We start from the raw sequence: 13,724 nt of genomic DNA on the forward strand, positions 1-13,724 counted from the left end.
AAAATTATCCTAGATCCTAAGTAGAGATCTTTGCTATTCTGGAAATGATTGAACTTCAAGACATGTTCTACATGAGAAAAGTAATAAAAAGGAAAATGTATTTGCACGAATCACGATGCGAGGAATGGTTGAATGTTTTCGCGAATCCCTGGCCCGGTTCCAGACTTTCCTCCCACCTTCATCTGCAGTAGTGCACCCACGAACGCGTAGTTGGTTGGTTTTTGTCAAGGCCCGTATGCGTGTGCTTAACAGAACGGTAGAGGAGCCGGTCTGAACGCCCCCCTCTTAGGCGTCTCGTCCTGCGCTCTGTCTACTATAAAATGAGAGTCCGATCTCATCTATAGGACCACAAGCGGCAAGACATTCTACGACCACCGGCCAGCGGCGGCGCGGCGGCAAGGGCGGCAATACAGGACCACCGGCCACCGTCGGCGCGGCAGCAAGACAAGACCACCGGCGGGGCAAGACAAGAGCAGAGGGACGCAGGTACTCATGCTATGGTCCTCTTTCTTGATATTATCTGTGCAATTATTTATCTTGTGCGGTAGTATGTTGGAATGTAGTGTCCGGATTCTTTTATTTCTGTCACGCACACCTCTGAGATCTGTAAAAATAGAGAAACAAAGTTTCTTGTTTCACAAGTGAATTGAGATTTTATTTGAGGGAGGGAACAAGTGAATTGAGACTAGAGCACAACTTAGCGCGGGGGAGTGTTATTTGGATTGCACAATACCATTAAATTTGTGTTTTGGTAGCCTTGTCTTGGCTGCTGCTGACCTGCATATCCCCTCTCTTCTTCTCTTCCTTCCGCAGATCTCCCTCAGAGACTCCACATCCATCCATCCATGGGGGCGGTGTTCTCCCAATCCCAAGGCAACGGCGTCGACATAGAAGGAGGCCCGACCAGCGTAGGCCACATGCGTCTGTCACTGCTACCGTTTGCTCCGCCACCGGATGTAGCGCAGCTAGCGTACGCGCTGTTGGTGCTGGGCTACCTCACGTTTCTCCTGGCCCTGACCACCGTGCTCCACCTGCCGGCCGCAGCCCGCGGGGCCGGTCTTTGGCCGCTGCGCTGCGGCCTACTACGCGATTCTGATGATCATCTTAGCCGTCTTTGTGCCGGTGGAGCTGGGGACCGCGCTCGCGCTCTGCCTCGCGCGCCAAAGCAGCCAGGGCCGCCTCCCCGCCTTCGCCAAGGGCCTCCTGCTCTGCGCCCACGTGCTCTTCCTCGTTGTCATCGCCATAATGGGTACTCGGTTCATCACCTTTAAGATCTGATCTTACCTACTCCAGGGTTAGTCGATTGGTCCGGTCGATCCGCGGTTCATTTGTATTCTGTCAAATTTCGTCGGTGATGTCGGTGGTTATATGCTTACTTGTTTATTCTAGGCACATATGCTGTAGATATTCTGTTTCTAGATACTTTGGAAGAGATGTTGTGTTTGTTAGAGTTGTGTCGAATATTATTGTACAAGTTAGGTTACAGTTGGACTTGAAGTCGTACTGTGTGTAGACAGGGTAGGAGTTGTGTCCTAATAGGACACTTGTATCCTAGGCCTCTCATATATAGTGGGGTAGACATACGATGTAACCTATGCAAACATAATAGCACGGGCACGCGGGGAGCCGGCGGCGTGTGCCAGCGCCCGGGCGGCCGAGGTGCGGTATTGTGACAGTGTCATGGGAAGGAGCGCCCGTAGTCATGCCCCGGGGATGTAGCCATATCGGTGAACCTCGTTAACAAATCTCGGTGTCGTGCCTCGTGTGATTGCTTGGTCCTCGGTAGATCGACAGAGTGCCTCAGATTATTCTAACAAGTGGTATCATGAGCAAGGTTACGATGAGGTTGCGGATTCGTTGATTTAGAGGATGGATCGTGGTCGAGCTCGGCGCAAAGACGATCTCCGGAAGTGATTGTTCTGTGGAGGTCGTACGGTGCGCTGTCAACGAGATCGGGTAGAAGCAATCGGGAATCGAGCGGAGCCTACGGCGTGAGCCATTGATGAGGTGTATCGATCAGGCGAGCGTATGGATGGCGGAATCGTGCAACAGCAGCATAGATCGATTCGATCGATTGGAAGCGGCGCCGGTGTAACGTGGAACGCTTGCGCTGTCCAGGAGTGGCTCGGACTGGAAACCTATAGCGTGTGTTGGGTTGTGGCCCATGAAGACGTGGCCCGCTAGGTGGCTTGCAGGCGTTCAATGGCCCATTGGGGTGCACATTGGTGGTGCTGTGTTTTGCTCAGAGCGGGCGTATAGGTCTACGAACGAGCGCCAAAGTGACTGAGGCTGAGGTGCATTGAAGCCAGGAAAGAGCAGCCGTGAGATTTGTTGGATAAAAAAAAGGCGTCAGAGAATACCATGATGCGTGCATTGATGAAGAGCAGGAAAGATAAATCAAGTCTACGGTAGCCAGGTGTGGTGGACGTGGAATTCTTTACACGGAGAAGGCTACAAGGGATGTTGTTTTGACTTTCTTTGCTTTGTACATGGGTTGTACGAGATGGCAGCATGAAGGTGTGTCAAGACGTGGCGTCGCATGTTCATATAAGATCAACAGGAGTTGGCGGGTGGACCCACGGTTATTTTTTTTGGTCTGATGGCTATATGTTTTCTCAAGTGTTGCATCAAGGATGTGATCTGTTGGTGCAAAGGATTGCTTGATTGTGTAGCAGAACGCCAAGTTGATGAAGATGGATGTGGGCGACCAGGATGGCGACGTGCGTATAAGGCTCGAAGGATTCTGGAGCATGTCATGGCAGGATCATGCATACGCAGGGCGTCAAGGCAATGCACGGAGATGTGCAGACATGACGCAGGGTGGAGCATGGTTGCAGTCGGATAATTTCGGCTGGGTCGGACTGGACTGTCTGACGGATCGACGGATATGTTGGTCAAAGCAGAAGACGGCGGTGATTTCAGCGACGACGACATAAGAGCGTGATGCTGATGGTGGCCAACTTCTGGGGCGTGGAAACACGTGGTGCAGGCTTGAGGGCTTGTGCAGCTTCGACAAGACAATGACGCAGGGTTGATTCAAGGTTGTGTACACATGAGAGCTTGAAGTCGACAGGGCGTGGGGGTGGCTCGTACAACCACCATGGAGTCATGTTGAAGGTGGAGCTGGAGTCTGATGGACGACTTCGCTCGGTGCTGATGGAGGGGCTACGGCGTAAGAATTCGGAGAGTCGAAGCCTATTTCAGTGGGATAGCGAGAGACACGTGGATCGGATTGGGTACCAGTCGTCTGATGGAGACGTGATACTCGGCATCGGTCGGTGATGATCGTTGGTTCTCTGCAGTAGGGGTTTGAGTGGTGTGGGTCCGCGGCCCTAGAGACTCGACCAAGACAGCAGAGGCTCGGCGCGGTGATAGCGGCGAGGCGTGCGGTAAGCACGGGACACAGCGACAGGCCAAGGCACTGGTGGTCAGACATGTGGTCAGGCAAACTGTGCAGGGGGTGCTGAAGCAGTGTTGACGAGTACCGGATTCAAGTTGGTGACTGGGTCTATCGGTGCTAGTTGATGGACAGGAGTTGACCGTGAAGAATCTGAGAAAGTGGCGGAAAGTCTGAAATTGTCAAAAGCTGAGAGAGTACATGGTCGTATATTCTGTTCTGTTCAGTGCACATGGCAAAGTGCCGATGACAAATACAGAAAGAGGCGGAGTGCTATAGCTGTGGGACATGCCAGAGACTATCCGGAAAAGGGATGAGACAACTGTGAATTTGACTCAGGGTGACACAGGGCGACGGTGAAATTCCTTCAAGTTTCAGACAAGCAGTCAAGAAAGAGCGGTGACGTTGAGTTCAGGTAACTCTTATATGTGGCGTCCAATATGTGAATTGTTCATTTTCATGCAGACAGTGGTTGGTGTGTGATGGCGTTGAACGGATTCTCTGGAAGTTGGAAGCACAAGGTAGAGTAATGAGGAACTTAATTTTGCTCGAGTGTTGATTGTGAAAAAGACAAGAAGGGACTACAGTTGCAGGTGGAGTCACATGAAGTCCGGGAGTAGCAGCGGTGCTCATGGCGTATCTCAAGTCCAATGTACATGGAGGTTCGATGCACGGACGAATTCAAGATGGTGGAGAATATTTGCCAAGGTGGAGTTTGTTAGAGTTGTGTCGAATATTATTGTACAAGTTAGGTTACAGTTGGACTTGGAGTCGTACTGTGTGTAGACAGGGTAGGAGTTGTGTTCTAATAGGACACTTGTATCCTAGGCCTCTCATATATAGTGGGGTAGACACACGATGTAACCTATGCCAACATAATAGCACGTGCACGCGGGGAGCCGGCGGCGTGTGCCGGCGCCCGGGCGGCCGGGGTGCGGTATTGTGACGGTGTCATGGGAAGGAGCGCCCGTAGTCATGCCCCGGGGATGTAGCCATATCGGTGAACCTCGTTAACAAATCTCGGTGTCGTGCCTCGTGTGATTGCTTGGTCCTCGGTAGATTGACGAAGTGCCTCGGATTATTCTAACAGTGTTAGCGAATGTGGGTCTTGTATGTCACGATGCTGTCCCAGATCTGCAAGCGAAGTAAATATGTTTTGGTCATCTTGTCCATGTGTTCCATGTATGCACTCTTCTTCCTCTCGTTCGTCAATATGCATTTGATGTCTGGCTCTGCTTGGATTCAGATTAGCCTGATATTGGGGTCACATTGTTTTGAGTATATGAATTGGCCTGGTGTTGGATTCAGATTACTTTTAGTACATGAATTGGCCTGGTGTTGGATTTAGATTGTTATGAGTACATGAATTGGCTTGGTATTGGATTCAGATTGTTTTTAGTACATTAATTGGCCTGGAATTGGATTTAGATTGTTTGAGTACACACTAATTGGCCTACTAATTGGATCCATATCTCAGGTGTATATGCTGAGTAATGCTACTGATCTAAGGGATAATTGAACAGGCAACTCATGTTCTTATGCATGTGAATTTTGACCTATGCCATAATCAGTAATGTAGCTCATGTGTTACATTGTAGAATATCATCTCTTTCTCTTACTCGCGTGTGAGAGTTACTTTATTGCCTGAATGGAGCATTTTCATGGAATTGATGTGTTTTCACTGTTTACCAATTCAGGAACGCTATTCTTCGAAGTTAGTCTTGTAGAATTTCTACTTCAAGGAAATGAAGCCAGTGGTTAATGATGTCTTTGGCGCGCACCTTAATTTGCTACCTCTCGAGTTGTAGCCAGTGCTGATGTACTGCTCAAGATATGTTACTGCCCAATCTTTAGTATATATGATGTAGCCAGATCTTTAGCAATTCTGTGATATCCTTGCTTCATCTGTCTTAGTTAAAATAATATATGCTATAGGGAAATAAAATAGTTACAAATGTTTCATATTCTAGTGACACCAGATATTGCTGCTCTTGTCTCTTGAAATGCAAAATGAGTTTTGGGCTGCTCCATAGTAGGAATAGTTGTGTTTGCCCGAGGAAGCCACTAAATTGTACCCAAGCCTAATTACAGGGGCTACTTTCACCAAGTACCACGTGTTACATTCTAAGTTTTTGAACTGTACGCCTCTATCTAGCTACTGGACATCCGTGCCTTTTACATTCTATTGTCCTGCTGATATTTCATAAAGAAAAATATCAATCCACTGTGTGATAAAGTAAAACATGTTATCAGTCTGTGGCATAAGGCTGTGGCATAAGGATGTCAAGGATGCTTTTCTGAATCTGTTGTAGTATTAAACTCCCCCCGTTCCTAAATATAAGTCTTTTTAGTGATTTGAATATGGATTACATATGGAGCAAAACAAGTGAATATACACTCTAAAATATGTCTATATACATCTGTATGTAGTCTGTATTGAAAATCTATAAAAAGACTTATATTTAGGAACGGAGGGAGTACAAGGGTAACTATGTTCAGACACTTTCTCATTGTTCCTTAAGTTAAAATGGTGGCTCCCTGTTGTAAAATCTGTTGATTACATTCTGAACTGTCATTATCAGTTGTCCTCTTAATACACACCCCTTATATTCTGAATAGTCAGTATTTTCTTCTGCAAATGTCTCATAGAATATGCACAGCGAGACGTGCTCTGTTTTTTTTGAAGGTTTGCTCTGCATTTTGCTCAGCGCGGCCACCATTTCCATGTGGTTAACATCGACGTCTTGACGAAGCAGCACTCAACGTGTCACCTTGGCTTCCTTCAGTACGGCTTCTCCCACACGGTGGTGCAGATCCTGCGCTCGCTCGACGTGCTCGCGAGTGAGGCACTCCAGGAGGGGCTCAAGGAGTACTCCAGCTGACCCACCTTGCCGGAGCATTACATTGACGGTGAGTTCTTCTGCAGGGCAAGTACTCTGGCTTTCCTTCTCCCATGTTTACGGTTCATTTTGACACTCTCTGTTACATTGCACTACACGAGCATGGTATTGGAGTATGAAACTATAAATTGTTCGATGAGAAATCTGTTCTGTCTAGTATCAGGGCATAGGAATATATTCTTTTTTCTGGCATGTTCTGAATTTCTGAGGGCAATAATGGTAGATTTGGCTAATGGAAACATGTAGCTGTTTCAGGCATAAGATTTGACCAGGTTTAAGGCAAGATACACCAGTGTTGCTTGTGGCTGAAAGGGTATGTGGCTTTGTCAATGTGTCATAGCTGCATCCAGTAAATTAGTTCAGATCTTGAAATTCAAGAGATGAACTAGGAGTGGAGTGCAAGTGTGCAACCAGAGTCAGGCACTCCGTCACTTTCTGCCTTACTTTGTCATTGAAGTCTTTTTTCTTTTTTTGAAAAAAAATCTGGAAATATTGTTTGAGAAACTATGGTAGAGTATTAGTAATCTGAAACCTTGGCCAGTTTTGGCTTTCTTAATTTAAAAGTCGGGCGCTTCTTGTGCCTGTTCTCTAAAAATGATGGACTATGAGTACGGTGGAGACACAGAATTCTGAACATGAAATGTTTTATCAAGTTAAAAGCAAACAGAGAGTTAAGTCTGTTGCTCCACAATTTATTTGCCAAATAAACTATTCGACCCATAGTCTATGTGTTGGGTTGGGACTTGGGACTTGATGTAGGGTTTCTTGAGTAGTCCATGCCCCAGAGCTCAGCCAAAACTGTTGGGACTTGCGAGTGGTAAGTCTGTTAATGAATATGGGAGAGTAGGGAACTCATAGGGCATTTTCATGGAATTCACACGCTTTCATTGTTTTTTGCCAATTCAGGAATTGCTATTCTTGGAAGTTAAGTCCTGTAGCATTTGTACTTCATGGAAATAAAGCCAGTGGTTATCATGTCTTCGGCGCACAACTTAATTTGTCGTCTCTGGTGATGTAGCTCAAGGTATGTTAGTGGCCAATCTTTATATATGATGTAACCGGTTTTTTCGCAATTCTGTGATATCCTTGCTTCATCAATCTTCATCAAAACATATATGCTATTGATATAAATGACTTGTTATCACATTCTTCGTGCGCTTTTATTACATGAAAATAGTATAGTTACAAATGTTTCATATTCTAGTGACGCTAGATCTTTGTGCTCTTGTCTCCTGAAATTGCAAAATGAGTTTCGGCTTGAAAAATATTGGTCCCTGAGGATGAGATGGAATCAGAAATAGTTGTGTTTGTGTGACAAGTCACTGAAGTGTACCTCTTATAGTTTTTGAACTGTACGCCTCTGTCTATCTACCGGACATGCATGCCCCTTACATTTTGTTGTACTGCTGATATTTTATCAAGAAAAACATCTAGCCGCTGTGTGTTATGCTCTAGTCTCTTGCATAAGGATGTGAAGAATGCTTTTGGTAACTGTAGTGTCAATGTCCGTTTATTCGGACTGTGCTATATTATACAAGAGTAGCTATGCTCAGCACCTGCTCATTGTTCCTAAATTTGAAATGGTGGCACCCCGTTGATAAATTTTATGATTACATTCTGAGTTGTCATCAGCAGTTGTTTATATTCTGAATTGCATTGTCCTCCTCTGCAGGTGTTTCACAGAATACGAACAGCAAGATGTGCTCTGCTTTCTTGTTTACCGCGGCCACAGTTTCCAGGTGGTCTGCATTGAGGTCTTGCCAAAGCAGCGTTCAACGTGTCTGGTCGGCTTCCTGCAATGCGGCTTCTCCCACACGGCGGTGCAGGTTCTGTGGTCGCTCGACGTGCCCTTTGAGACGCTCAATGTGCTCCCCAACATGGCGCTCCGATAGGGGCGCAAGGAGTACTCCAGCTGGCCCACCTTCCCACTGCTCTGCATCGTCGGCGAGTTCTTCGGCGGATGCGACATCACCTTTGGTATGTACTCCCTCCGTTCGGAATTACTTGTCGTGAAAATGGATATATCTTGAACTAAAATATGTCTAGATACATCCATTTCTGCGACAAGTAATTCCGAAAGGAGGGAGTATATATGAGGTTCTCTCTCCGCCTTCCCTTCTCCCACGATTACAGTTCCAAATGGCGAGACCTTCTGTTACAGTACACGCGCATGGTATCGCAGTATAGCATCAGGGCATAGCAATTCATTCATTAATCTGACATATGTTAAGTCGAGGATGACAATGGTAGATATGGAATGTGGGAACTCCATGTCCGCGTAGATGTTTTAAGCTTATAGTTTGCTCATAGTGAAGGCATGGTGCATTCTTCTTTGACCTGAAATTGTCTGTGGTAGTGTCAATTGTTAATGATGTCTTTGGCGCACACCTTAATTGTCATCTCTGAAGCTGTAGCCAGTGCTGACGTACTGCTCAAGGTTTGTTACTGCCCAGCTTTTATATATGATGTAGCCAAAGTTTTCAAAATTCTGTGATATCCTTGCTTCATCAGTCTTAGTACTTGCAGTATTTGCTAGGGAAATAAATGACTAGTTATCAGATCCATCATGTGCTTTGTTACAAAAAAATAGTATAGTTACAAATGTTTCATATTCTAGTGACGCTAGATCACGCTATTCTTGTATCTTGAAATTGCAAAATGATCTTTGGGCTGCTCCAAAGCAGGAGTGGTTGTGCTTGCTTGAGGAAGTCATAAAATCGTATCCAAGCGTAATTGCAGGGGTTACTTTTTGGCAGTAACTAGGCACCACGTGTTACATTCAAAGTTTTTGAACTGTACGACCTCTATGTAGCTACTGGACATGCATGCCCTTTACATTTTGTTGCACTACTGATATTTCGTCAAGCTCTCAGTCTGCGGCATAGGGATGTCAAGGGTGCTTTTGGTAGTTGCAGTGACTTTGTCAGATTTATTCTGAATGTGTTGTATTATACTACTCCCTCCGTTCGGAATTACTTGTCTCGGAAATGGATGTATCTAGAACTAAAATACATCTAGATACATCCATTTTCGCGACAAGTAATTCCGAATGGAGGGAGTATAAGGATAACTATGTTTAGACACCTGCTCACTGTTCCTGAAGTTAAAATGGTGGCCTTCTGTTGTTAAATCTGTTGATTACATTCTGAACTGTAATTAGTATCCTCTTCTGTATACACAACCCTTATATTCTGTATCATCAGTGTCCTCTTGTGCATGTCTCACAGAATATGCAGAGCAAGACGTGCTCTGTTTTCTCTGTTTTTGCTCAGCGCGGCCACAATTTCCAGATGGTAAGCATCGACGTCTTGCCAAAGCAGTCCTCAACAATCAACATGTCAGTTCGGCTTCCTGCAGTGCGGCTTCTTCCACACGATCCTGTGCTCGCTCGACATGTTCGCCAGTGAGGAGCTCCACCAGGAGCTCAAGGAGTACACCAGCTGGCCCACCTTCCAGCAACACTACATTGACGGTGAGTTCTTCTGCGGGGCGACATCTATGCACTTTGGCTTTCCTTCTCCCACGGGTACGGTTCAAAATTTTGACTCTGTGTTACAGGACACTGTACACATCCATGGTAGTATTGGAGTATGAATTGTTCTGTCCGTGAGAAATCTGTTTTGTCTAGCATCAGAGCATGGGAATATATTCATTACTCTGGCATGTTCTGAATTTCTGAGGGCAATGATGGTAGATTTGGCAAATGGAAACATATAGCTGTTTCAGTCAAGATACACCAGTGATGCTTGTGGGCTGCGGCTCAACGGGTATGTGGATTTGTCAATGTGTCATAGCTGATAGCTGTATCCAGTAAATTAGTTCAGACCTTGAAATTCAAGAGATAAACTAGGGCAGGAGTGCAGTCAGGGTCAGGCAGTCGGTCACTTTCTGCTTTCCTTTGTCATTGAAGGATTTTTATTTCTTTTCTTGAAAAAAAAACTGGAAATATTTTTTGAGAAACTATGATCGACTATCTGTAAGGTGGAGATGGAAAGAATTCCGAACATGATGGAACATGTTCGAGATGGAATGTTTTATCAAGTTAAAAGCCAACAGGGAGTTAAGTCCGTTGCTCCACAATTTATTTCTCCTATAAACTACTCAACCCATAGCTATGTGTTGGGGTTTGGGACTTGATGTATAGTTTATTGAGTAGTCCATGCCCAAGAACTCAGCCAAAACTGTTAGGACTTGCGACTGGTAAGTCTGTCGATGAATATGGGAAAATGGGAAACTCATATGGTCATGCAGTCACGCAGCACTTTCTTAGTTGTCAGAGGTTTTGGTAAGCTTTAGAGAAAACAAGATTAAGATGTCATGGCTCAGCACCAAACAACTTTAGATAAAACCAGCCTCTGGTTTGAGCTAATTATCATGATGCTCAGGCTATCTGAAGTCCTGAGGACCATCTTTGCTGTAAACTAAAAAAGGTGTTGTCCGTTGGATAAGTGAGCAACTAACACTTTACTGAGGGCCAAAGGCCAGTACATATACAGGTGTGGCAAAGTGTAGAAAAGCCCCTTATACAATGGGGATGTACACAATGAACTATACACATCTAACACCCCCCCCCCCTCAAACTCATGGTGGATCAACAACACTGAGTTTGGAGAGGAAAAACCCATGCTGCGCTCGAGTCTGTGCCTTCGTGAAGAAGTCAGCCAACTGTAACTCAGAGGGCACATAGTGAAGAGCGAGAGTCTGATCCTGCACAGCAGCACGCACAATTTGGGCATCCACACCGATGTGCTTGGTGAGCTCATGCTTCACCGGGTCACGCGCAATACTGATAGCACCGGTACTGTCGGACAGGAGAGGAGTTGAGGTAGAAGCAGACACACCAAAATCCTCAAGTAACCACCGTAACCAAATCACCTCAGCGGTCAACATAGCCATGGCTCGCAACTCAGCCTCTGTACTCGAGCGAGAAACTGCAGTCTGCTTCTTTGTCTTCTAGGCAATAAGAGAGCCACCAAGAAAAACACAGTAAGCAGACAGCGAGCGTCGATCAGAGGGATCACTAGCCCAGGTAGCATCAGAGTAGGCCTGGAGCTCAAGAGAGCTGGAGCGGGGAAAGAAAAGTCGTTGAGAGATCGTGCCACGAAGATATCGTAGAACACGGAGGAGGTGACTATAGTGGAAAGAGGTGGGGGCTGAAACAAACTGACTCAGGATGTGGACATGATAGGAGATGTCAGGGCGCGTAACAGCCAGATAGACAAGGCTGCCAACGAGGTGACGATAGCGAGTGAGATTAGGAAGAGGGTCACCATCAGAGGCACGAAGCTGAACGTTGAGCTCCATAGGAGTCACAACAGTGCGCTCATCACCAAGAGCAGCGCGAGCAAGAAGATCTTGAATATATTTTTCTTGGGAGATGTAGAAGCCATCAGGGGTCAAGGAGATCTCAATCCCAAGAAAATAGCGAAGAGGACCAAGATCATGTTGGAAATATGCCCTAGAGGCAATAATAAAAGTATTATTATATTTCAATGTTCATGATAATTGTCTTTTGTTCATGCTATAACTGTATTATCCGGAAATCGTAATACACGTGTGAACACTTAGACCACAAATGTCCCTAGTGAGCCTCTAGTAGACTAGCTCGTTGTGATCAACAGATAGTCATGGTTTCCTGACTATGGACATTGGATGTCGTTGATAACGGGATCACATCATTAGGAGAATGATGTGATGGACAAGACCCAATCCTAAGCATAGCATAAAAGATCGTGTAGTTCGTTTGCTAAAGCTTTGCCAATGTCAAGTATCTCTTCCTTCGACCATGAGATCGTGTAACTCCCGGTTACCGTAGGAGTGCCTTGGGTGTATCAAACGTCACAACGTAACTGGGTGACTATAAAGGTGCATTACAGGTATCTCCGAAAGTATCTGTTGGGTTGACATGGATCGAGACTGGGATTTGTCACTCCGTATGACGGAGAGGTATCTCTGGGCCCACTCGGTAATGCATCATCATAATGAGCTCAAGGTGACCAAGGTGTTGGCCACGGGATCATGCATTACGGTACGAGTATAGTGACTTGCCGATAACGAGACTGAACAAGGTATTGGGATACCGACGATCGAGTCTCGGGCAAGTAACGTACCGATTGACAAAAGGAATTGAATACAGGGTTTTGATCGAATCCTCGACATCGTGGTTCAACCGATGAAATCATCGAGGAGCATGTGGGAGCCAACATGGGTATCCAGACCCCGCTGTTGGTTATTGCCCGAGAGTCGTCTCGGTCATGTCTGCGTGTCTCCCGAACCCGTAGGGTCTACACACTTAAGGTTCGGTGACGCTAGGGTTATTAGGAAGACTAGTATGTGACTACCGAATGTTGTTCGGAGTCCCGGATGAGATCCCGGACGTCACGAGGAGTTTCGGAATGGTCCGGAGGTAAAGAATAATATATAGGAAGTGGTATTTCGGCCATCGGGAAAGTTTCGGGGTCTCCCGGTAATATACCGGGACCACCAGAAGGATCCCGGGGGTCCACCGGGTGGGGCCACCTATCCCGGAGGGCCCCATGGGCTGAAGTGGGAGGGGAACCAGCCCATAGTGGGCTGGTGCGCCCCCCTAGGCCCACCCCTGCGCCTAGGGTTGAAACCCTAGGGGTGGGGGGGCGCCCCACTTGGCTTGGGGGGCACTCCACCCCCTTGACCGCCGCCCCCCCCTTGGAGATTGGATCTCCAGGGGCCGGCGCCCCCCCCAGGGGGCCTATATAAAGGGGGGAGGGAGGGGGGCTGCAGCACCCATCTCCAAGGCGCAGCCCCTCCCCTCCCCAACACCTCTCCTCCTCCGCGAGCGCTTGGCGAAGCCCTGTCGGAGTACTGCGTCTCCACCATCACCACGCCGTCGTGCTGCCGGTGGAGCTGTCTTCCTCAACCTCTCCTTCCTCCTTGCTGGATCAAGACGGAGGAGACGTCGCTCGTCCCGTACGTGTGTTGAACGCGGAGGTGCTGTCCGTTCAGCACTTGGACATCGATGATCTGAATCACGTCCGAGTACGACTCCATCATCACCTTGCAAGCTTCCGCACGCGATCTACAAGTGGTATGTAAATTCAAACTCTCTCCCAATACTCGTTGCTTAGATGAACTCATAGATGGATCTTGGTGAAACCGTAGGAAAATTTTTAATTTTCTGCAACGTTCCCCAACAGTGGCATCATGAGCTAGGTCTATGCGTAGTTCTCTAATGCACGAGTAGAGCACAATTTGTTGTGGGCATGGATCTTGTCATCTTACTTGCCTCTACTAGTCTTTTCTTGCTCAACGGTATTGTGGGATGAAGCGGCCCGGACCAACCTTACATGTACGCTTACGTGAGACCGGTTCCACCGACTGACATGCACTAGTTGCATAAGGTGGCTGGCGGGTGTCTGTCTCTCCCACTTTAGTTGGAGCGGATTCGATGA

General features: G+C 46.9%; 1 long non-coding RNA gene across 1 annotated transcript; it reads left to right on the top strand.

Annotated features, from left to right (window-relative positions):
• The first annotated feature begins 278 nt into the window (after positions 1 to 278).
• LOC123117801 (uncharacterized) lies at positions 279 to 2,571 on the top strand. The gene is made up of 2 exons (XR_006457519.1): positions 279 to 486; positions 814 to 2,571. It is a non-coding gene; the product is annotated as an uncharacterized lncRNA (long non-coding RNA).
• Positions 2,572 to 13,724: the final 11,153 nt, after the last annotated feature.

This window comes from Triticum aestivum, chromosome 5B, assembly GCF_018294505.1.
Source record: "Triticum aestivum cultivar Chinese Spring chromosome 5B, IWGSC CS RefSeq v2.1, whole genome shotgun sequence".
NCBI lineage: Eukaryota > Viridiplantae > Streptophyta > Magnoliopsida > Poales > Poaceae > Triticum > Triticum aestivum.